Source organism: Tursiops truncatus, unplaced genomic scaffold (assembly GCF_011762595.2).
Source record: "Tursiops truncatus isolate mTurTru1 unplaced genomic scaffold, mTurTru1.mat.Y mat_scaffold_680_arrow_ctg1, whole genome shotgun sequence".
In the NCBI taxonomy this organism is placed as follows: Eukaryota; Metazoa; Chordata; class Mammalia; order Artiodactyla; family Delphinidae; genus Tursiops; species Tursiops truncatus.
The window spans coordinates 4,388-29,733 of record NW_022983373.1 but is presented as its reverse complement, the minus strand read 5'-3'; the positions used below and the strand labels follow the sequence as shown (position 1 = coordinate 29,733).

Here is a 25,346-nt window from a genome sequence, read left to right as displayed (position 1 = left end):
GGCAGCTGAAGGATCTCCAATGGAAAGGAACGACGCGATGCCACATGAGGGCACCAACAGTGAAGCACGTGTGGAAGATGACAGGGCGGAGGTGGCAACAGCATAGGAGGAAAGGGTGGCAAGGGTGGCACAGGTGGCTCAGGTGGCACGGGTGGCACGGGCAGGTTAGGTGGCACGGGCGGCATGGGTGGCACGGGTGGCTCAGGTGGCACGGGCAGGTTGGGTGGCATGGGGGGCATGGGTGGGACGGGCGGCATGGGCGGCATGGGTGGCACGGGCAGGTTGGGTGGCATGGGCGGCATGGGCAGCAGAGGCAGCTCCAGCGGCACTTGCTCCAGAAAAACGTGGACCCAATCCAGCTCCTGAAGCAGAATGGCACTGCAGGGTCGACACACGCTGACGACAGCAGGGAGGACCGGGGGCACGTGGGGCACGTTTCTGAGCATTACTGCCCTCTGATGTCTCCGACACTTGGCCCTTCTACTCCTAAACCAAACCTTCAAGCAGAGAGAAGAAGGGATTGATTAGTATATTGAGCATTTCATGTCAGACATGAAAAATTGCAGCAGGGAGCTCTCGGTGCCTTGAAGATTTGAAAGTGCATCAGGAGAAGCTATTTCCTTCTTGCTAAAGTATCTTAGGATATGTAGCTGAAGGCGCTCCCTTCAGCCGCCCTCCCCCGCAAGAGCGAGCACCGACTATGTGCCAGGCTCTGGATTGGCATATGGCTTTGTCTCTCCCCTCCCACCTTTTCTATTATTTCCCCCACTCTTACACGCAGGTGGAGCTGACCAACTGCACTCTGTCACTGCTGTTATTACTGTGCCTGGGAGGTCTGCGTCCTGACAACTGACCGTCAGCTCCAGCTGCCACTAATCCCTACTCATTGGGCAGGTGTCACCTTAGTTATGGGGGAAGTTGAGCATAGGAAAAAGTGGGTGCCTTTTAAAATCATACTGAGGGGAACGGTCCCCATTTTGAAAAACCCATCTTTGGTTACAGTAAATAATCAATAGGAGTGGGTTGGATTTTTAAACAAAAGCTTTCCCCAAGGATGACTAAAAAGGGTCATTCATCCTCTGGAGCCTTGGGATGGTTATAAAGAAGGAGATGGTATTGTGAGGGAGGTTTGGTCATGGGGGGCCCAGGGACTTTGTGGCTTGTCTTGCTGGACACCGGCGGAACTGAAGCCCTGGACACTGCCTTAATATTAGACTATAGGGGTAACGAATGCTTAGACGAACTCAGCCCAAATTTACTAAAACTCTTAAAATCTTTGCCCAGACAAGAGTTTGGGGGAAAAGAGGCATACCATTGTCACCTCTGTCAATTCTGCACTCTCCAACCTGCCCCACCCTCCAAACCTTCCTGGGCTCAGGACCAGGTCAGCTCACTCCGCTCTGGCTACAGTTGCAGGGCCTTGGAGCAGAGCCTCTGGTGCCCAGCAAGGTTGCGCCCTCTAGGAGCTGCTAATCAACCAGGAGATCCCCATCCTGTCCCTCATGCTTAAGTCAAGAGGGTGCAACCTGCATTTTAGGAAGACAGCCGACAACCACGTGAGTGAGGGGTCACAAAACGGCTCCCCCCTAAATATCTGCCAACTATTAACAACTGAAAGTAAAACCTGTCCTGTGGACTCCACTGCTCCCTCAGCATCTCAGTTAATGGAATTGTGCCATATTTAGTATTTTTGGATGTTTCCACTCGGCAAATTTTACATGAGACCAAGGGCCTCCTCTCTCTGTCGCCCCATCTTCCCTCTCCCATCTTAGTATTTGGGTCCTTCTGCTGCATGAATATGTAGTCGAGAAAAGCCAGTGTAATAGAGCTCATTTTGGGGGGTTCGAGTGTACCAATGGTCAAATCTGCATAAATATAGGCAATGTGCAAAGCTGGCTATGTGAGGTTCAGGCTGACACTACTTCCATATTTCCAATACTGGTTTCATAAAACAGCTCCTACTGTCCTTGCAGACCAAGGGAGGGTGTCCATTAAATGTTTCTTTGGGACGCTCATGCTGTAGAGTTTGGAAATAGATGAAAACATTCTCCCGTCTTCTTCATTTGTTTCTTCTTGCTCCTTTTCCCTTCAGAACTCCATTAAGAGACCACTACGTAAACCCAGGAGAAGCAAGCCACCAAAACTTCAGTTTCTCTTTTCCTCTGAGCTTGCTTTGCCTGTTTGAGAAAGCAGAGGCCTGCGCCTCCCAAGCCCTGGCCAGACCTGACTGTGAGCCCAGCCCGTGGCCTTAGGCCGCCAGCACTGCTTTCCAGACCCCACCACCAGCTCTGCAGCCCGTGTCCATCACTGCCCTCACACACACTCTCTGCAGCAAAGCTAGTGAACCCGTCCTGATTCTTCTGTTTCTCTCTTTCTTTCTTTTCTTCTTCTTTCCCCCCACAAATACTCCTTGGATTTAACTTAGGCTTTTCTATAGTCTCAAATAATCACTCCTGATCCTTTGACTCACAAACTAGTCATCACTGGAAGAGCATATGTATTTCACCTTACCACAGGTAAGAATCCTGCCTGAACTAAGAGTCATCCTCCACTGCCAACAAATTCCACACACCCCATCTCTTCGTAACAGTACCACGAAAAGGAAGAAAAGCCTCAGGTGTCAGAAATTCCTCAAGAGACTATTCACGAATGCATTCGGTAGTCTCAAAACTTTGAACGTGTGAGGAATCCTCACGGCGTACGTTCCACTCTGTATAACTCTTGCCTAACTTCCACCTTTCTCAGGTCGGTGGAACTTTGTTTGAAATTGTTGTTTTAGTTTGTTTTGTTCTTTAGACATATGTCAAAGGTTGCAACTCGCCCTCCCACCTGCACTATAATGCAAAACCTACTATGTTAGCAACGCTTTCAGGCTGGCATAGCAAAGAATTCCAGAAAATGAGGATTTAGGGCTGCCACTCTCTCCACTACTTTACCAAACACTTAGAAACTCCAGCAGGAGAGGGCCTCTCTCCCATGGGGCTGTGTGTGTCGCGGGGAGGGGACCTCTTCTCCTCAGCCCTTGGGCTGGAAGCGCAGATCAGCCCTGGGGGATCCCTGTCGGGGCTGCCATGAGCTGGGCACCCTTGTTTTCCTACCTCAGACGTTTGTAGTTGCTGGGAGCCCCTACTTGGTCTACACCAGGCTGGGCCTTACGTGGCAGCACTGGGCACGGGGCCTCTGGCTTTCTTCCCCAGGACACTGCCAGGCTCTCATGGGCTGATCCTGGCCTAGGCTGTCCCCAGGCAAGGACGTATGCACCCCCAACAAGTGACCACCTACTGTACAGACACCCGCCAGTGAGGGGGCCTCTCACCTCCTGCCCTCCTAGACGCAACTGCTTGTTCCCAGCGGATGTCACCTGGAACGGGGTCCAGGCACGGAGGCTGTTGTACAAGGGCTTCTGAGGCCACCTCAGTTGGGGGGAAGCTCACCGTTTTCCCCGCCTGGACTGACCTGGGCGCCAGCCAGGCCGCTCCAGCCCTCAGCCCCCAGCTGTGTCTCCTGCACAGGGTCCCGTGCAGGATTGTGAGGCGGGGGTGGCGAGGAAGAGCCCTGAGTGGGTGCTGGAGAAGAAGGGCACCCCGGGCGTCAGGGCAAGGAAGCCAGACCTGCCCCTCAGCACACTGGCAGCAGCTCAAGCCCTGCCCTAGGCAGCGAGCTGCCTCCAGTGGGACAGCTCGGGGACCCAAAGCCTATGAGCTGTGCCACCCAGCCCGGGCCCTCGCCTCTGGAAAGTGTTCGACATCCAAGTGCCTCCTTCATCCGCTGACAAAATGGTGTTTTACAAAAGTTCTAAAAGATTCTAAAGTCCTAAAAGTATTTTCTTCGCTAACCAAAGTTCTGAGAGCATCTTAGTTTGTTCTGAAAGCAAGAAACCACTCTCTGTGGAAAAGATAACAAAAGAACAGCTGCGGGAGGAGCAGACTTGGACTCTACGCTCTCCCCTCCGCATCAGCGCCAGCGTAACGAAACATACATCAGTTGCTCGTCTGTTGTGTGCTGAGTGTGAATTATCCCCTCACTCCGATGCCTAAGTATTCATATATTCACTCCTTATGCAAAGCATTTATGCCTGGTTTTAAATAATTTAATATAGTTGGGCTCCTCGGTGCATTAATTTGAATAATTGCCACTTCAGACTTAACCTCAGTGTGACTCCACACAGAAGTGGTACCTAAAGGATGCCAGTGTTAGAAGGAATTGGACGTGTGTGTGTAGAATTCAGAGACATATAATATATAAGTTCATATAGGTAGAGTCTAAACAAAGAGCTATATAGATATATGTATATATATATACACACACACATATATGTATATATATACACACACATATGTATATCTGTTTGTATATATATGTATACACCTTTGTGTAAACTATACCTATATACATATATTTGATTATGGATCTCTATCCATCTACTCAAGCACATATGAAGTCAATTCCTCAAGAATAGGTTCTTACGGGACTAAAGATGCAGACCTACTAGAGAATGGACTTGAGGATACGGGGAGGGGGAAGGGTAAGCTGGGACCAAGCGAGAGAGTGGCATGGACATATACACACTACCAAATGTAAAATAGATAGCTAGTGCGAAGCAGCCGCATAGCACACGGAGATCAGCTGGGTGCTTTGTGACCGCCTGGAGGGGTGGGGTAGGGAGGGTGGGAGGGAGGGAGATGCGAGAGGGAGGAGATATGGGGATATATGTATACGTATAACTGATTCGCTTCGTCATAAAGCAGAAACTAACACACCATTGTAAAGCAATTATACTCCAATAAAAACGTTAAAAAAAGTGTACAAGGCAAAAAAAGAGAAAAGAATAGGTCCTTAAAAGGTGTACAAACATTTTAAGTTCATTGTCTGTATGCCTTCTTCATATTCATTTGCATCAACATTTATGTAATTGCTGCCCAGGGCCTGGGAAACCAGGCTACAAAGGCTTTGCCCCTGCACGCCATCAGCTATTGAGCTAAGTGGTGGGTATAGTTACTGTCTGTGAAGTTTTGGTGTCCTAGAAATTAAACCTTTGAGTGCCAAGATAATCTAGCATGAATTCAAATTACACAAAGAGCAGGACTCTGCACACTATCTACAGTATGTGGAATATAGTACTTGTAAAAGAAATTATAGGATAAGAAACTGAAAAGGTAGTTTTCATTATCACCCTTGCATGTTAGACAAGGTTATAGTTCAGTTTAATTTGTTTTAGTTTTGCTTTCTTCATCATCTCCATGTAAATTACAATGATAATCTGTTACTTTTGTTCTTGAGTGTTTCTTTGGGGAAGGCAAAGAAGAACTCCCACGCACACCTGAGTCATCTTTAAGTCCACTTCTTCAAGTATGCTTCCAGGTTTGTATTGAAAGTAACATCTACCTTCTTTGAACTCCCATATTATTGCTTTGTTACTCACCTGTGGCATTTGTCTTGTTCCAGAATATATGTGACTTTAACTCATGTATTTTCTTTCTCTCCATGACTTGCTTATGTCTTTCTTTGGCCCTCATTTATAGTACATGGACAATGAATTAAAAAATTATACACACACACAGACACATACACACACTAATGATAGGGAGGAAAAGGATGATAACTATGAAGAAGGAGAGAGAAACAGGAGAGAAGAGCCTTTGCAATTCAGACTTCCAGGGCAGCTCCACACACAGTGCTTCAGACACAGAGGAGAGCACGTTGCTGATCTGTTTCTCCACCCCCATGGAAGGCCACCAGCTAAGTGCTAGAGCCTTTCTGGGAAGATCTTTGCTACCTCAGAGTCTGTCGCTCAGGACTGCCAGATGGGCTGGGAGGAAAATAGGAGAATGGAGCCAACACTGGACAAGCTCAGCTAGTAAAAGTCCCCAGGCTCAGTGGCCTTAGTCAAGGCCATCCACCCTTCTTCTATATTCACTTTCAAGCAATCAACAAGTCCTTACTGAATGCCTGCTACGTACACAGCACTGCTCTGGGGTACTGCATGGGGAATGCTAAGAAGTGTGTCAAGTGCCAGATTACACCGTAACTGAGAAGTCACAAAATACACATACGTATACCTACGTATTACATTCACCCATGGACACACACACACACATACATACACCGTTCATGCTTCCATACATTTAAGACTGACTCGCAATGCAAGCAATGTGTGATAGGGATCCAATGAATTGGTCCCATTTCAAGAGCAGTAAGAGCTCAGAAGATGACAGTACTGTGGCTTCCTCCAAGAGATGGGGATTGAGCTAGAACTTGAAAAATCTGAAAGTTGACAGGAATTAGCACATTGCATTTCTTTTACCATCGAGTAGACTAAAAGGAAATAGCTTGGGCTTCCCTGGTGGCACGGTGGTTAAGAATCTGCCTGCCAGTGCAGGGGTCACGGGTTCAAGCCCTGGTCCAGGAAGATCCCACGTGCCGCGGAGAAAATAAGCCCCTGCGCCACAACGACTGAGCCTGCGCTCTAGAGCCGGCGAGCCACAAGTACTGAGCCCGCGTGCCACAACTACTGATGCCTGCGCGCCTACAGCCCATGCTCCGCAACAAGAGAAGCCACCGCAATGAGAAGCCCGCGCACTGCAACGAAAGGTAGCCCCTGCTCGCCACAACTAGACAAAGCCCGCACGAAGCAACGAAGACCCAATGCAGCCAAAAAAATAAAAAGAAATAACTAAAAAAGCAAATAGCTTTTCCCAGTCCTAGCAAGGCTCAAGAATGTCACGTAAGGTTTCCCTCTGAAGGATGCCCGCAGAGAATGTGGCTGCAGGGAGCAGCCCTTGAGGCTTGAGCCCAGGCTGCCTAAGGTAAAGACATCCTTAGCGAGACGCCTGGTTCATGCTTCACCACATGGAGCCACGAACAGCGGTGGTTCTACAAGCTTGCTGCTCATAATGGCCTAATATCTCTGGCAGAATTTAAAGGAAAATCATGCAATTTTACCCTTAATGCCTGGTTACAGCAAAGGGATGCACTGTCCCAGTGTCTAGACTGGGATTTAGTCTGCAAATGATTTGGAACAAACCCAAAGGGTCCATGCTGTCCTGAGATAGGGCAGTGAATGCAAACACTGAATCACTTTTATTGCCACATACAACCACCAGCAGTAGTATATATCCAGGGCTGTCTTTAATTTCCTGCTCCGCTTTCTAAGGCTGGGATTAGATATGCAAATGCCCACCCCCTCAAGTTTTCCTTTTATTTTATCAGCGTAGACACAGAAAAACTTATATCCTAAAGAAACCAACTGTAAGAAGTCATTTTTGAGGCAATCAGGGAATTCAGAATACAAGCGACTGGGTGATGGCGCCAAGGGATTATTATTACCATTCAGGCGCCTGGATGGCACTCTGGTTATGTAGGAAAAAAGACTGTATTTTTTAGAAAGTGCAGAGACACATAAAGATACAGGGATGAAAACACAAGTTGCCTTGAGTTTCTTTTAAATCAGCACAGCAAGAAGAGGAGAGTGAGTGGGGAGGGGAGGAAGAGAGAAGGACAGAAAGAAGGAAGGGAGGGAAGAAGGGAGGGAGGGAAGCAGGGAGGGAGGGAGCAAGGAAAGAAGATAGATGAAACAGTTTGGTAAGATCGTGATAAATGCTGAAGCTGGGTGATGCTTTTTATGGGAGTCCCTTCCAGTACTCTTGCCATTGTTGTGTATATTTGAATGTTTTCATGATAAAACGTGTTTTTCAAAAGAAATGAGTAAAACCCCTATCACAAGTAACAATTACAATGCAACTAGAGATTATCATCCTAAGTGAAGTAAGTCAGAGAGACAAATACCATATGATATCACTCATATGTGGAATCTAAAATATGACACAAATGAACTTATCTATCAAACAGAAACAGAATCAGGGACATACACAATAGACTGGTGGGACTTCCCTGGTGGCACAGTGGTTGAGAATCTGCCTGCCAATGCAGGGGACACGGGTGTGACCCCTGGTCCAGGAAGATCCCACATGCCCTGGAGCAACTAAGCCCGTGCACCACAACTACCGAGCCTGCGCTCTAGAGCCCGCGTGCCACAACTACTGAAGCCCGCATGCCTAGAGCCCATGCTCCGCAACAAGAAAATCCACCGCAGTGAGAAGCCCGTGCACCACAACGAAGAGTAGCCCCCGCTCGCGGCAACTGGAGAAAGCCCGTGTGCAGCAACGAAAACCCAACTCAGCCAAAAATAAATAAAATTAAACATTAAAAAAAAAAAAGACTGGTGGCTGCCAAGGGGGAAGGTGGGGTGGGACAGGGATGGATTGGGAGTTTGGGATTAGCAGATGCAAGCTAGTATATATAAAATGGATAAACAACAAGGTCCTACTGTATAGCACAGGGAACTATATTCAATATCCTATGATAAACCATAATGGAAAAGAATGTGTGTATATATGTATATATATATATATATATATATGTATAACTGAGTCACTCTGCTGTACAGCAGTAATCAACAAAGCATTATAATTCAACTATACTTCAATAAAAATAAACCACTACATAAATCACCCCTTATGTTTATACACAATTAAAGTTAATAGAGTATCTTTCCATACTTCATTCTGACTTCATAAGAATTCCGTGAGATGATTATCTTTATTTTAGCAAATAGTAGTAGTAAGAGTAATAGTTGTTTATAGTTTGGGAAACTAAGGCTCAGGGACACTAAGGCTTGTCAGTGTCGTGTAGTGAGAATTCAGGGCCAAAGCTCTTGCTATGAGCAGGAAAGTAGAAGTGCCCTAAAACCAGATGCATATGCTGCAACTCCAGAGACTGCTTCCGTTACTCAATTCCTTGGTCTTTCCGATTATTATCATTAGTTATTATTTATTCTTCTTATTATTTTGGGTGGGAGGGGGTGGTTAGGGGCATTGTGTCCCACTTTTCTGATGAAAAGTGCACACACTATTCTAATGCCACCATACACACGGAACTTTACATTCAAATTCAAGGGGACTCCCAATCCCGCTGACAGCCAGCTGTGGCCTCCAAGTAAGCCCTCCGGATCTGTACCTTGTTCCGCAGGCCCAGTAACTGCAATGAACTGAACCAAGAGCCAGCCTAGAGATTCCCTTCCTATAAACACATCCTAAAACACTGCTTTCATTAAGGCACTCCCCCGGCACAAAACTCTTACAGTTTTCCATGATCCCAAATGCAGACATTCTAACTCCTTCCATAAATTGGACCCCAACCTAACTTTTAAAACTTCAGTTCCCACCCAGTACAGAGTTGTCTCCAGGCTCCCCCTCCAGCTCCCTCTCAAGGTCAGCACCTCATATGCATTCATTCTCCTGGCCATCCTGTTTGGGTTGGTGTTCCCTAAGCCAAGCTTTACACTTGATCACTCCTGGGGCTGCTCATACTACCTCCCTGAACTGAAGTTCCATGCACAGCCTGCTTAGCATTTACCAAAATTTGACTCACTCTGTGAGGTGTAAGGGAAACCCCACCACCCTGCAAAAAAAGCCAAATCTGCTTCTACCACGGGCTGCTAAGAACAAAGTCTCTTCAACGGTTTGAATCCTGGCCCTCTTCCACTGACCTATGTAACCTTAGGGAAGTCACTGGACCTCTCCGAGCCTCCACTTCTTCCCTTAGGAACTAAAGAGAGTGATGGCCCCCTCCTCAGGGGACGGCTATAAGATCGGTTAGCCAGGCCCTGGTGCACAGTGAGTACCCACATGGTGTCACCAGCCTGAGCAAGCACAGCTCTGTGCCACTCCACAGACTCTCATATCCACTCAGGGGCAGGGGCGACACTCCGTGTCCAGCATCCTCAGTCACAGTGCAGGCCCCTGTGCAGAATGACCGCAGTCAGTCCCGACCCCTTAACTCTAGCATCAGCTAAAGTTATCTGAGCCCTCAGCATGGGCCTTATTTGTATTCCTTCATGTAAATTTCACAACACGGTACAGCAGGTACCATCATGATCCCCATCCTACAGATGTGGCACCTGAGGCACAGAGAGGTCAGCTAATTTAGCTCTGGCCACACAGCAAGTTAGTGGCGGTGGGGCTGGGCACTCTGTCTCCAGAATTTTCACACTGCCTGAGGCAGGGCCTTGTAAACAGAGCAGCCAACAGAGGATTCCTGACTGAAGCCTGTATAGGGACACAAAAACATGGCAGCGACATATTCACAAGAAACTTTCTGTCCTCATTGCCAACTGCCAGAGAATAGCCATCATCTTTCTTCTCTCATGGACCTTTGTGAATAAATAAACCACAAAATTGATGAAATTGGAAATGTGAGACAGCATGGTATGGCCGTTGGTAACACTGTGTTTTCACCATCTCAGTTAATCCTCACGATACCTGGTGAGGTAGTTACTATTGCTAGCCTCATTTTACAGATGTGGAAACCACGACTAAGTGAGAAATAAGCAACCTAACAGTTTAGACAGCTAGCAAGCGTTGAGCGAAGCCAGGATTTAGATGCCAGCAATCTGGCTCCAGGGCCCCTGCTCCCATAAATCCGCTACATCGACTACGATTCATGGCTGTTACTGCTTAGGATGAAGCTCCGTTCAGTATTTAGGTTTTCAAAGTGTGAAGTCAAGGTAAAACTTTTAAATAAATACGACCATGACTGATGCCAAGGTAGGGCAACATTTGTCAAGGGTCACATGGGTGACTAAAGTTGAGAAAACACAAATTCACTGTGGAAATCTGAGATGTGGAAGGACACACCTCCTGAGCTGTCACAGACCTCCTAGCTTGTCTAATGCAAATCATGATAAAAACCCTCATAGGTCTCGCATGTGATAACTGATATGGAACAAAATTGTGTACAGGGTATCCAGCCAAGAGAGGGACAGGCCTGCCGAACTCACCAAGGGCCAACCTGAGGAGGAAATGTCTTGGTTAAAATCAGGAGGAGGTACTCATATTGCCATGTCTTACCAGTTTTTGAAAGAGAATTGGTCAACAAAACTTTTTAGTTTCTGGACCACCCTCCACAGACGTGAGGCAGGGGCACTTATCCCTTAGGCACTGTAGGTGAGGGGACTAGGTCCCATGATATGTTTAGGAGCCCACAAAAATGATTTGGCTTCTGATCCCCGATGGGGTTGATGAAAATGGTTGTCCAAGGAAACACAGGCTAAATCAAGTACATTGTCAAGTATAGGGCCCATTATTATAAGCTATTTTCAATATTTAGGATATTAAGTCTTGGGGCATCTATAAAAACACTTCTCCAAGGAAAAACCATAGAGCTGTAAATCTGGCCTGGCCCTCTTTTATTTGACAATAAATAAAATTTATTTACTCCTCAGCAAGGGCTCAGGAGAATATTTCGAGAAAACGTGAGGAGATGAGATGGGGGGATAGGCAGCGGCAAGAAAGCGGGTAAATTTACCCATGTCCACAGGGGCCCACCACAAGGGACATGTATGCTTTTGTAGAGGATCTACAGCCAGAAGCAATAGGAGCTTAGGAGCTGTGCACAAAGATGTAGCATAGTCCAGAGCTGCAACAAGGACCAAAAAAAGAAAAAGAAAAAAGGCAGGAAATCTGTACCCGGCAAGCATTCTTGAGTGCTTGAAAACACTGTGCAGGTTTCTACACCTGCAATCTGATGTTGATTCATTACTAAAAATCTATAGGCTAATCGGGGGGGGGGGGGGGCGCTGGCTTTCGCTTTCTTTTGTTTTGTTTGCATAGTGCATCTGAGCACCAGGCATGCTCAGAAAACCCAGCCCTGAACTCCTGCTCCTGGAGACCCGGGGAGTATGGCGGACTCTGACTTCAACCTCATTGCAAAAATTCAGAGCAAGCAAACTCCTAGCTAATAATACGGTCGACCCTTCAAATACACGGCTTTTGAACTTGCAAGTCCACTTAAACACAGGTTTTTGGTGTTTTTTAAAAAAATTTCAATAAATATACAGGCGGCCCTCCATAGCCATGGGTTTCGCATCAGCAGATGCGGAGGGCCGACTCTGGGACTCGAGCATCCGCCGATTTTGGTATCCGCGGCGGGTCCTGGAAACCAATCCCCCGCGGATACCGAGGGCGACCGTATTACTTTGATTACTGTTCCCTTCTTGGTACTGGCTGCCGGATATGGAGGGCTCGGTCAAGAGATAGTCCCCAAACGCTTCTCCAAGGTCTATGGAGCTTGGGTGAGGTCTCTCTCTTACCCTCCACAAAACGGGCACAGCCCCTTGATCTGGGAAGGCGCCCGACCAAGTGCGGAGTACTTAGTCAGCTAGGTTTGCAACCTGCCACCCGGAATTCTGCTCTCAACGCATGCTCCCTACCAGCGCCTGGGCGGCGCGCAACATCCTCTGCGCCCTGCCCGCGCCCCCTTAGACGGTCCCTAGACGGCCGACGCCCTGCCGCATGCGCACATCAGCTAACCCAACCCCCAGCAGGCTGTGGTAAACCCACAGCGGGGCGTCATATCCAGAATCTCTGAAACCGGACCAGCCGCCAGAGGAGCCTTAACGTGCCAGATGCGTGGGCCACCGCTCTAGCCTTGAGTCGTGAGGCCGGGGGTCTCAGGAGATCCGGAGCAGCCTCTGCTGAAGCTCACAGCCTCCTCGACAGCAGTCGGGACATGGAGCGTCAGCCGCAGAGCAGCCACGATGCCTATGACGTCACGGATGCAGCCATTGCCCGCTTCTTCAAGCTGGGGGTCGAAGAGGAGCGGGAAGAAGCGAAAGGTCAGTGGCGGGTGGGGCACTCGCTTTAACGGATTCCAGGAAAGGTACTTTCCCAGGGCGGGGCGAACGGCAGGACCCCCCCCTCGGACGCAGGCCCTCCCCAGAGCCGGGCTCACTCGACGGCCTGATCTTTCTCTTTGGGTTTCCTCCCTTGCAGAGGTGAAGCCCACGGAGATGTCGCCTCCCGGAGAGGGGGGGAGAGGAGCAGAAGGCTCAGTCCGAACCGGAGCAGGGAGCAGCCGCGGAAGGGAAAGAGGCGGGAGACGAAGGAGAAGGAAAGGAAGGCTGCGAGGTCAGCGTCGGAGCCGCCGGCCCCGCGGACGGCGAAAGCCGCGAGGCCGAGGCCGAGGCCGAGGCCGAGGCCGAGGCGGGCGGCGGCGAAGGCGGAGAGCAGGGCGGCGAGGAGCAGCCCCCGCGGGCCGCCGTCGAGGGTCCCGAGACCGCAGACGGGCAGCGGCGGGGCCCCCGCGCCAGGTTCACGCAGGTGCAGGTACAGGACCTGGAGAGCGTTTTCAAGCACACTCAGTACCCCACCGCGCTCATGCGGTAAGCAGGCGTCTCGGGTGGCGCGGGCTTGCCGCGCGGGTGGTGGGCGGCGCTCTCTCGCGAGTCCCTCTCCTAGGCTCCGGATCTGAAAGCCCCGGGGCCTGGCGGCGGCCCGCCCTTCCGGCACACTCGAGGCCTAGGACGGGGGCGGGGACTCTGCCTGGCGGGAATCGAGGTCGATATTTCCGTGCGGTGTTTGAGTAAGTCACGTTGGGGAGCTTTGTGGGCCGCCGGTTCACATAAATATGAGTCGCCCGAGACGTGGTGGAGCAAATTGCAGAGTTGGAATCTACTTTTATCTGAAATTTTGATCATCAGTTATTCATGGATTATATTTGCATTAGTTTAAACACTACATGAAAACATCCTTTATCTTTTCTTTTTTTTTCTTTTTTTTTTTTTTTGCGGTGCACGGACCTCTCACTGTTGTGGCCTTTCCGGTTGCGGAGCACAGGCTCCGGACGTGCAGGCTCAGCGGCCATGGCTCACGGGCAGGCTCAGCGGCCATGGCTCACGGGCTCAGCCTCTCCGCAGGCATGTGGGATGTTCCCGGGACCGGGGCACGAACCCGTGTCCCCCGCATCGGCAGGCGGACTGTCAACCACTGCGCCACCAGGGAAGCCCTAAAACATCCTTTATCTTGATTACTAATTTTTAAAATAAATCAATTTATTTATTTATGGCTGCATTGGGTCTTTGTTGCTGCTCTCGGGCTCTGGGCGCGGGCTTTCTCTAGTTGCGGCGGAGCGGGGCTACCCTAAAATTGCGGTGCGCGCATTGTGGTGGCTTCTCTTGTTGCAGAGCGCGGGCTCTAGGCGGGTGGGCTTTCCGTATAGTAGTTGTGGCACGTGGGCTCAGTAGTTGTGGCTCGCGGGCTCTAGAGCGCAGTCTCGGTAGTGGTGGCACACGGGCTTAGTTGCCCCGCGGCATGCGGGATCTTCCCGGACCAGGGCTCGGACCCGTGTCCCCTGCATCGGCAGGTGGATTCCTTAACCCCTGCGCCACCAGGGAAGCCCGATTACTGAATTTTTAGTTACCCCTGAAGTTTGTGCCTGAGGCAGAATTGTTCCCTAAAGCAAGCTTCTGTGTGGAGAATGAATGGGTTGCTGAGTACCTGTGAATGCGGCTAAAATTTAAAAAAGCTATCATTTACATTGTGCTTACTGTGTGTTAAGCACTTGTTTTAAAGGGTTTTCCTACATACTGTCATTGAATCTTCACAACCCCTTGTGAATGTGGTAGCCACTGTTATTATCCCCACTTACAACTGGTGAAAAAACTGAAGCTCAGAGAAGTGATGAGACTTGCCCAAGATGGCACAGCTGGAATGTGGCAGAGCTGGGATTCAGTCCTAGGAGGCTGTTCAGTAGGCAAGGCCAGAGGTGATGGTGTGTTGGTCCAGGGTAGTGGCGATGGAGAGAAGTGAACAGATTAAAGAGATATTTAGCAGGTAAAATTGATAGCAATTCATGGTAATTTGAACACGGGGGTAAAAGGAAATGTTTAAGAAAAATGTATAAATTTCTGATTTGCCCAAATGAATGGCTGCTGGTATATTCAGTTGAGCTAGGGAATATTGAAAGACAATAAAAGAAGCTTGCAAGAGACAGAGGAGGAGTGTTTGGAGAGGCTGTTTGTAGGCAAACCGTATCGTGGAAACCTGGATGGCGGTAGGAGACGATTCAACAAGAAGGGATGGTAACTAGCATCAACTTCGGTTTAGGATTTTCTGTTCAACTCGATTACTCCAAGTTCGGTTGCTTTTTGCTGTGGGTGTGATAATTGGATCAGCCAATTTCTCCCTTTCTCAAAAGGTGTCCAAACTCAAGATGCCCCTTGATTTGGATGTCTAGAGCTGCCTGATAAATATTTTTTCTTCCAGTCTATTATGATATAATTAACATTCAGTACTGTATAAGTTTAAGGTGCACAGCATAATGAGTTGGCTTACGTGCGTCATGAATGATTATCATAATAAGTTTGGTGACCATCCATCATCTCATATAGATACATAATTAAACAGAAAAAAAGTTTTTTGTGTGATGAGAACTTTTAGGAACTCTCTTAACAGATTTCGTATATAACATACAGCAGTGTTAATTTTATTTATCATGTTGTACATTATATCCCTAGTACTTATTTATCTTATAACTGGAAGTTTGTACCTTTTGACTGCCTTCATCCAATTTCCCCACCTCACTCAATTTCATTTCTTTTTATGGCTGAGTAATATTCCATTGTATATATATGCCACATCTTCCCCATCCATTCATCCGATGATGAGCACCTAGGTTGCTTCCATCTCTGGGCCATTGTAAATAGAGCTGCAATGAACATCCTGGTACATGACTCCCTTTGAACCATAGTCCTCCCAGGGTATATGCCCAGTAGTGGGCCCGCTGGGTCACGTGGCAGTTCCACTTGTAGTTTTCCAAGGAACCCCCATACTGTTCTCCATAGTGGCTGTACCAATTCACATTCCCACCAGCAGTGCAGGAGCGTTCCCCTTTCTCCACACCCTCTCCAGCATTTATTGTTTCTAGATTTTTTGATGATGGCCATTCTGACCGGTGTGAGATGATATCTCACCGCAGGCCCTGATCTGCATTTCCCTAATGATTAATGATATTGAGCATTCCTCCATGTGCTTGCTGGCAGTCTGTACAACTTCCTTGGAGAAATGTCTACCCAGGTCCCCTGCCCATTCCTGGATTGGGTTGCCCGTTTTTCTGTTATTGAGCTGCACGAGCTGCTTGCATATTTTGGAAATTAATCCTTTGTCAGTTGCTCCATCTGCAAACACCTTCTTCCATTCTGAGGGTCGTCCCCTGGTCTTGCTTATGGTTTCCTCCGCTGTGCAAAGGCCCTGAAGTTTCAACTAGGTCCCACCTGTTCACCCTTGTTTCTATTTCCATTTCTCTAGGAGGTGGGTCAAAAAGGATCTTGCTGTGATTTATGTCACAGAGTGTTCTGGCCTATGCTTTCCTCTAAGAGCCCGACAGCTTCTGGCCTTACATTCAGGCCCTCCATCCATTTTGAGCTTATTTTTGTGCATGGTGCCAGGGAGTGATCTAATCTCAAACCTTTACATGTACCTGTCCAGTCCTCCCAGCACCACCCATTGAAGAGGCTGTCCCTTCTCCACTGTACACTCCTGCCTCCTTCATCAAAGATAAGGTGACCATATGTGCGTGGGTTCATCTCTGGGCTTTCCATCCTGTTGCATTGATCCATCTCCCTGCCTCTGCGCCAGTACCACAGTGTCCCGACCACTGCAGCTCTGTAGTACAGTCCGAAGCCAGGGAGCCCGACTCCTCCAGCTCCGTTCCTCGTTCTCAAGACTGCCCTGGCCATTCGGGGTCCCCTGTGTTTCCTGTATGGATATTTTAGCAATATTAATTCTTCCAATCCAAGAACACAGTGTATCTTGCCATTTGGGGGGACATTTTCAAATTCCTTCATCAGTGTTTTGTATATAGTTTTCAGAGTATAGGTCTTTCACTTCCTTGGTTAAGTTTATTCCTAGGTATTTTATTCTTTTTGATGCTATTTTATTTCTTATTATTAATTAATTAATTACTTTTATTTTTGGCTGCGTTGGGTCCTTTGTTGCTGCACGTGGGCTTTCTTTAGTTGCGGCAAGTGGGGCCTTTTCATTGCGGTGGCTTCTCTTGTTGCAGAGCACAGGCTCTAGGCACGCGGGCTTTAGTAGTTGTGGCACGTGGGCTCAGTAGCTGTGGCTCGCAGGCTCCAGATCGCAGGCTCAGTAGTTGTGTCCCACAGGCTTAGTTGCTCCACGGCATGTGGGATCTTCCCAGACCAGGGCTTGAACCTGTGGCCCCTGCATCGGCAGGCGGACTCTCAACCACTGCACCACCAGGGAAGCCCTGTTGGAAAGATTTTTAATCACAGTTTCAATTTAATTACTTGTGATTGGTCTGTTCATATTTCTATTTCTTCCTGGTTCAGTCTTGGAAGGTTATACCGTTCTAAGAATTTGTCCATTTCTTCCAGGTTGTCCATTTATTTCCATAGAGTTGCTTGTAGTAGGTCTCTTAGGTTGCTTTGTATTTCTGCAGTGTCTGTTTGTAACTTTTCCTTTTGCATTCCTAATTTAATTGATTTGAGTTCTCTCCCTCTTTTCCTTGAGGAGTCTGGCTAATGGTGTATGAATTTCGTTTATCTTCTCAAAAGAACCAGCTTTTAGTTCTGTTGATCTTTGCTATTGTTTTCTTTGTTTCTATTTCATTTATTTCTGCTCTGATCTTTATGATTTCTTTCCTTCTGCTAACTTTGGGTTTTGTTTGTTCTTCTTTCTCTAGTTCCTTTAGGTGTAAGTTTAGATTGTTTACTTGAGATTTTTATTGTTTCTTGAGGTAGGCTTGTATTGCTATAAACTTCCGTCTTAGAACTGCTTTTGCTGCATCCCATAGGTTTTGGATCGCCGTGTTTTCATTGTCATTCGTCTCTAGGTATTTTTTGATTTCCTCTTTAATTTCTTCAATGATCTCTTGGTTATTTAGTAACGTATTGTTTAGCCTGCATGTGTTCGTGTTTTTTACGTTTTTTTCCCTGTAATTGATTTCTAATCTTATAGCGTTGTGGTCAGAAAAGATGCTTGATATCATTTCAATTTTGTTAAATTTACTGAAGCTTGATTTGTGGCCGTAGATGTGATCTGTCCTGGAGAATGTTCCATGCGCAGTTGAGAAAAAAGTGTAATCTGCTGTTTTTGGATGGAATGTCCTATAAATATCAATTAAATCTATCTGGTCTATTGTGTCATTTAAAGCTTGTGTTTCCTTATTAATTTTCTGTTTGGATGATCTGTCCATTGGTGTAAGTGAGGTGTTAAAGTCCCCCACTATTATTGTGTTGCTGTCGATTACCTCTTTTATAGCTGTTAGCAGTTGCCCTATGTATTGAGGTGCTCCTATGTTGAGTGCATATATATTTATAATTCTTATATCTTCTTCCTGGATTGATCATTATGTAGTGTCCTTCCTTGTCTCTTGTAACATTGTTTATTTTAAGGTCTATTTTATCTGATACAAGTATTGCTACTCCAGCTTTTTTTTTTCTTTCTTTATTTTTTTTTTGTGGTACGTGGGCCTCTCACTGTTGTGGCCTCTCCCGTTGCAGAGCACAGGTTCCGGACGCGCAGGCTCAGCGGCCATGTCTCGCGGGCCTAGCCGCTCCGCGGCATATGGAATCCTCCCGGACCAGGGCACAAACCCATGTCCCCTGCATAGGCAGGCAGACTCTCAACCACTGCGCCACCAGGGAAGCCCTCCAGCTTTCTTTTGATTTCCATTTGCATGGAATATCTTTTTCCATCCCCTCACTTTCAGTCTGTATGTGTCCCTTGGTCTGAAGTGGGTCTCTTGTAGACAGCATGTATATGGTTCTTATTTTTCTGTCCATTCAGCGAGCCTGTGTCTTTTAGTTGGAGCATTTAGTCCATTCACGTTTAAGGTAATTATCGATATGTATGTTCCTGTTACCATTGTCTTAATTGTTATGGGTTTGTTTTTGTAGGTCCTTTTTTTCTCTTGTGTCTCCCACTTAGAGAACTTCCTGTAGCATTTGTTGTAAAGCTGGTTTGGTAGTGCTGAATTCTCTTAGCTTTTGCTTGTCTGTAAAGCTTTTGATTTCTCCATCGAACTGAATGACATCCTTGCCGAGTAGAGTAATCTTGGTTGTAGGTTCTTCCCTTTCATCACTTTAAGTATATCATGCCACTTCCTTCTGGCTTTTGTAGAGTTCCTGCTGAGAAATCAGCTGTTAACCTTATGGCAGTTCCCTTGTATATTATTTGTCATTTTCCCTTGTTGCTTTCAGTAATTTTTCTTGTCTTTAATTTTTGTCAATTTGATTACTATGTGTCTCGGTGGTGTTTCCCCTTGGGTTTATCCTGCCTGGGACTCTCTGTGCTTCCTGGACTTGGGTGGCTATTTCCTTTCCCACGTTAGGGAAGTTTTCCACTATAATCTCTTCAAATATTTTCTCGGGTCCTTTCTCTCTCTCTTCTCCTTCTGGGACCCCTATAATGCGAATGTTGTTGCGTTTAATGTGGTCCCAGAGGTCTCTTAGGCTGTCTTCATTTCTTTTCATTCTTTTTTCTTTATTCTGCTCCGTGGCAGTGAACTCCACCATTCTGTCTTCCAGGTCACTTATCTGTTCTTCTGCCTCAGTTATTCTGCGATTGATTCCTTCTAGTGTATTTTTCATTTCAGTTATTGTATTGTTCATCTCTGTTTGTTTGTGCTTTAATTCTCCTAGATCTTTGTTTAACATTTCTTGCATCTTCTCAATCGTTGCCTCCATTCGTTTTCTGAGGTCCTGGATCATCTTCACTATCATTATTCTGAATTCATTTTCTGGAAGTTTTCCTATCTCCACTTCATTTAGTTGTTTTTCTGAGGTTTCATCTTGTTCCTTCATCTGGTACATAGCCCTCTGCCTTTTCATCTTGTCTATCTTTCTGTGATTGTGGTTTTTGTTCCACAGGCTGTGGGATTGTAGTTCTTCTTGCTTCTGCTCTCTACTTCCTAATGTCTGTTTTATTGAGGTATATTTGATTTACAATGTTATATTAGTTTCAGATGTGCAGCACAGTGATTCAATATTTTCATAGATTATTCTCCATTTAAAGTTATTATAAACTATTGGCTCTATTCCTGGTGCTGTAAAATATGTCCTTTTTTTATTATCCAATTCAGTTTCATTACTGATCATTGATGTATTCAAATTTTCTATTTCTTACTGCTTTAGTCTTGGGAGACGGTACATTTCTGGGAATTTGTTCATTTCTTCTAGTTTGTCCATTTTATTGATGTATGATTGTTCATAGTAATCTCTTATGATCCTTTGTATTTCTGTGGTGTTGGTTCTAACCTCTTTTTCTTTTCTGATTTTATTGATTTGGACCCTCTTTCTCTTTTTCTTGATGAGTCTGGCTAAAGGTTTATCAATTTTTTTACCTTTTCAAAGAATCATCTCTTACTTCCATTGATATTTTATATATTTTAAAATCTATTTCATTTCTTTCTTCTCTGATCTTTGTGACTTTGTCCCTTGTACTAACTTTGGGTTTTGTTCTCTTATTTTGTTTTTTTAACATCTTTATTGGGGTATAATTGCTTTACAATGGTGTGTTAGTTTCTGCTTTATAACAAAGTGAATCAGTTATACATATACATATGTCCCCATATCTCTTCCCGCTTGCGTCTCCCTCCCTCCCACCCTCCCTATCCACCCCTCTAGGTGGTCACAAAGCACCGAGCTGATCTCCCTGTGCTATGCGGCTGCTTCCCACTAGCTATCTATTTTACGTTTGGTAGTGTATATATGTCCATGCCACTCTCTCAGTTTGTCCCAGCTTACCCTTCCCCCTCCCCGTATCCTCAAGTCCATTCTCTAGTAGGTCTGTGTCTTTATTCCTGTCTTGCGCCTAGTTCTTCATGTCATTTTTTTTCTTAGATTCCATATATATGTGTTAGCATACGGTATTTGTCTTTCTCTTTCTGACTTACTTCACTGTGTAAGACAGACGCTAGGTCCATCCACCTCACTACAAATAACTCGATTTCGCTTCTTTTTATGGCTGAGTAACATTCCATTGTATATATGTGCCACATCTTCTTTATCCATTCACCTGTTGATGGACACTTAGGTTGCTTCCATGTCCTGGCTATTGTAAATAGAGCTGCAATGAACATTGTGGTACATGACTCTTTTGGAATTATGGTTTTCTCAGGGTATATTCCCAGTAGTGGGTTTGCTGGGTCGTATGGTAGTTCTATTTTTAGTTTTCTAAGGAACCTCCATACTGTTCTCCATAGTGGTTGTATCAATTTACATTCCAACCAACAGTGCAAGAGCGTTCCCTTTTCTGCGCACCCTCTCCAGCATTTATCGTTTCTAGATTTTTTTGATGATGGCCATTCTGACCGGTGTGATATGACATCTCATTGTAGTTTTGATTTGCATTTCTCTAATGATTAATGATGTTGAGCAGGGCTTCCCTGGTGGTGCAGTGGTTGAGAATCTGCCTGCCAATGCAGGGGACACGGGTTCGAGCCCCGGTCTGGGAAGATCCCACATGCCACGGAGCAACTGGGCCCGTGAGCCACAACTACTGAGCCTGTGCGTCTGGAGCCTGTGCTCCGCAACAAGAGAGGCCGTGATAGTGAGAGGCCCGCGCACCGCGATGAAGAGTGGCCCCCGCTTTCCGCAACTAGAGAGAGCCCTCGCACAGAAATGAAGACCCAACACGGCCAAAAATAAATAAATAAATTAATTAATTACAAAAAATGATGTTGAGCATTCTTTCATGTGTTTGTTGGCAATCTGTGTATCTTCTTTGGAGAAATGTCTATTTAGGTCTTCTGCCCATTTATGGATTGGGCTGTTGTTTGTTTGATATTGAGCTGCATGAACTGTTTGTAAATTTTGGAGATGAATCCTTTGTCAGTTGCTTCATTTGCAAATACTTTTTTCCATTCTGAGGGTTGTCTTTTGGTCTTGTTTATGCTTTCCTTTGCTGTGAAAAAGCTTTGAAGTTTCAATAGGTCCCATTTGTTTATTTTTGTTTTTATTTCCATTTCTCTAGGAAGTGGGTCAAGAAGGATCTTGCTCTGATTTATGTCATAGAGTGTTCTGCCTATGTTTTCCTCTAAGAGTTTGATAGTGTCTGGCCTTACATTTAGGTCTTTAATCCATTTTTAGTTTATTTTTGTATATGGTGATAGGGAGTGTTCTAATTTCATACTTTTCCATGTACCTGTCCAGTTTTCCCAGCACCACTTATTGAAGAGGCTGTCTTTCTCTACCATATATTGTTGCCTCCTTTATCAAAGGTAAAGTGACCATATGTGCGTGGGTTTATGTCTGGGCTTTCTATCCTGTTCCATTGATCTGTATTTCTGGTTTTGTGCCAGTACCATACTGTCTTGATTACTGTAACTTTGTAGTATAGTCTGAAGTCAGGGAGCCTGATCCCTCCAGCTCCATTTTTCGTTCTCAAGATTGCTTTAGGTATTCGGGGTCTTTTGTGTTTCCATACAATTTGTGAAATTTTTTGTTCTAGTTCTGTGAAAAATGCCAGTGGTAGTTTGATAGGGATTGCATTAAATCTGTAGATTGCTTTGGGTAGTAGAGTCATTTTCACAATGTTGGTTCTTCCATTCCAAGAACATGGTATATCTCTCCATCTATTCGTGTCATCTTTAATTTCTTTCATCAGTGTCTTATAATTTTTCTGCACACAGGTCTTTTGTCTCCTTAGGTTGGTTTATTCCTAGATACTTTATTCTTTTTGTTGCTGTGGTAACTGGGAGTGTTTTCTTAGTTTCACTTTTCGATTTTTCATCATTATTGTATAGGAATGCCAGAGATTTCTGTGCATTAATTTTGTATCCTGCTGCTTTACCAAATACATTGATTCACTCTAGTAGTTTTCTGCTAGCATCTTTAGGATTCTCTATGTATAGTATCATGTCATCTGCAAACAGTGACAGCTTTACTTCTTCTTTTCCAATTTGGATTCCTTTTATTTTTTGTTTCTCTGATTGCTGTGGCTAAAACTTCCAAAACTATGTTGAATAAGAGTGGTGAGAAAGTGGGAAACCTTGTCTTGTTCCTGATCTTAGTGGAAATGGTTTCAGTTTTTCACCATTGAGGACGATGTTGGCTGTGGGCTTGTCATATATGGCCTTTATTATGTTGAGGAAAGTTCCCTCTATGCCTGCTTTCTGCAGGGTTTTTATCATAAATGGGTGTTGAATTTTGTCGAAAGCTTTCTCTGCATCGATTGAGATGATCCTATGGTTTTTCTCCTTCAATGTGTTAATATGGTGTATCACATTGATTGATTTGCGTATATGGAAGAATCCTTGCATTCTTGGAATAAACCCCACTTGATCATGGTGCATGATCCTTTTAATGTGCTGTTGGATTCTGTTTGCTAGTATTTTGTTGAGGATTTTTGCATCTATGTTCATCAGTGATATTGCCTGTAGTTTTCTTGCTTTGTGACATCTTGTCTAGTTTTGGTATCAGGGTGATGGTGGCCTCGTAGAATGAGTTTGGGAGCGTTCCTCCCTCTGCTATATTTTGGAAGAGTTTGAGATTGATAGGTGTTAGCTCTTCTCTAAATGTTTGATAGAATTCGCCTGTGAAGCCATCTGGTCCTGGGCTTTTGTTTGTTGGAAGATTTTTAATCACACTTTCAATTTCAGTGCTTGTGATCGGTCAGTTCATATTTTCTATTTCTTCCTGGTTCAGTCTCGGCAAGTTGTGCCTTTCTAAGAATTTGTCCATTTTTTCCCGTTGTCAAATTTATTGGCATATAGTTGCTTGTAGTAATCGCTCATGATCCTTTGTATTTCTGCAGTGTCAGTTGTTACTTCTCCTTTTTCATTTCTAATTCTATTGATTTGAGTCTTCTCCCTTTTTTTCTTGATGAGTCTGGGTAATGGTTTATCAATTTTGTTTATCTTCTCAAAGAACCAGCTTTTAGTTTTATTGATCTTTGCTATCATTTCCTTCATTTCTTTTTCATTTATTTCTGATCTGATCTTCATGATTTCTTTCCTACTGCTAACCTTGGGGGTTTTTTGTACTTCTTTCTCTAATTGCTTTAGGTGCAAGGTTAGGTTGTTTATTTGAGATGTTTCCTGTTCCTTAAGGTAGGATTGTATTGCTATAAACTTCCCTCTTAGAACTGCTTTTGCTGCATCCCATAGGTTTTGGGTCATCGTGTCTCCATTGTCATTTGCTTCTAGGTATTTTTTGATTTCCTCTTTGATTTCTTCAGTGATCACTTGGTTATTAAGTGGTGTATTGTTTAGCCTCCATGTGTTTGTATTTTTTACAGATCTTTTCCTGTAATTGATATCTAGTTTCATAGCGTGGTGGTTGGAAAAGATACTTGATATGATTTCAATTTTCTTAAATTTACCAAGGCTTGATTTGTGATCCAAGATATGATCTATCCTGGAGAATGTTCCATGAGTACTTGAGAAGAATGTGTATTCTGTTGTTTTGGATGGAATGTCCTATAAATATCAATTAAGTCCATCTTGTTTAATGTATCATTTAAAGCTTGTGTTTCCTTATTTATCTTCATTTTAGATGATCTGCCCATTGGTGAAAGTGGGGTGTTAAGTCCCCTACTATGATTGCGTTACCGTCGATTTCCCCTTTTATGGCTGTTAGCCTTTGCCTTATGTATTGAGGTGCTCCTATGTTGGGTGCTTAAATATTTACAGTTGTTATATCTTCTTCTTGGGTCGATCCCTTGATCATTATGTAGTGTCCTTCTTTGTCTCTTGTAATAGTCTTTATTATAAAGTGTATTTTGTCTCATATGAGAAATGCTACTCCAGCTTTATTTTGATTTCCATTTGCATGGAATACCTTTTTCCATCCCTTCACTTTCTGTCTGAGTCTTTAGATCTGAAGTGCATCTCTTGTAGGCAGCATGTATGTGGGTCTTGTTTTTGTATCCATTCAGCCACTCTTTGTCGTTTGATTGGAGCATTTATTCCATTTATATTTAAAGTAATTATTGGTAGGTATGTAATTACTGCCATTTTGCTAATTGTTTTTGGACTTCTTTTTTGTTCCTTCTTCTTTTGCTCTCTTCCCTTGTGATTTGATGACTATCTTTAGTGTTATGTTTGGATTCCTTTCTCTTTCTGTGTGTGTGTATCTATTATAGATTTTTGGTTTGTGGTTACCATGAGGTTTATATATAGCAGTGCATTAGATTATACGTATATATGTATATATCTATATTCTTTTTTCTTATTCTTTTCCATTATATTTTATTACAAGATATTGAATAGAGTTCCCTGTTGCTATACAATAAATCCTTGTGGTTTATCTGGTATCTATGGTAGTGTGCATCTGTTAATCCTGTGCTCCCAATTTATCCCCCCCTTGGTAACCATAAGTTTGTTTTTTATGTCTGTGAATCTGTTTTTGTTTTGTAAATAAGTTCACTTGTTCTGTTTTTTAGATTCCACATATAAGTGATATCATGTAATATTTGTCTTTCTCTGTCTGACTTACTTCACTTAGGATAGTACTCTCTAAGTCCGTCCATGTTGTTACAAATGGC

General features: G+C 45.0%; 1 non-coding gene across 1 annotated transcript; it reads left to right on the top strand.

Annotated features, from left to right (window-relative positions):
* Nucleotides 1–2,964: 2,964 nt before the first annotated feature.
* LOC117310953 (small Cajal body-specific RNA 20) lies at nucleotides 2,965–3,109 on the top strand. The gene has a single exon (XR_004524961.1).
* Nucleotides 3,110–25,346: the final 22,237 nt, after the last annotated feature.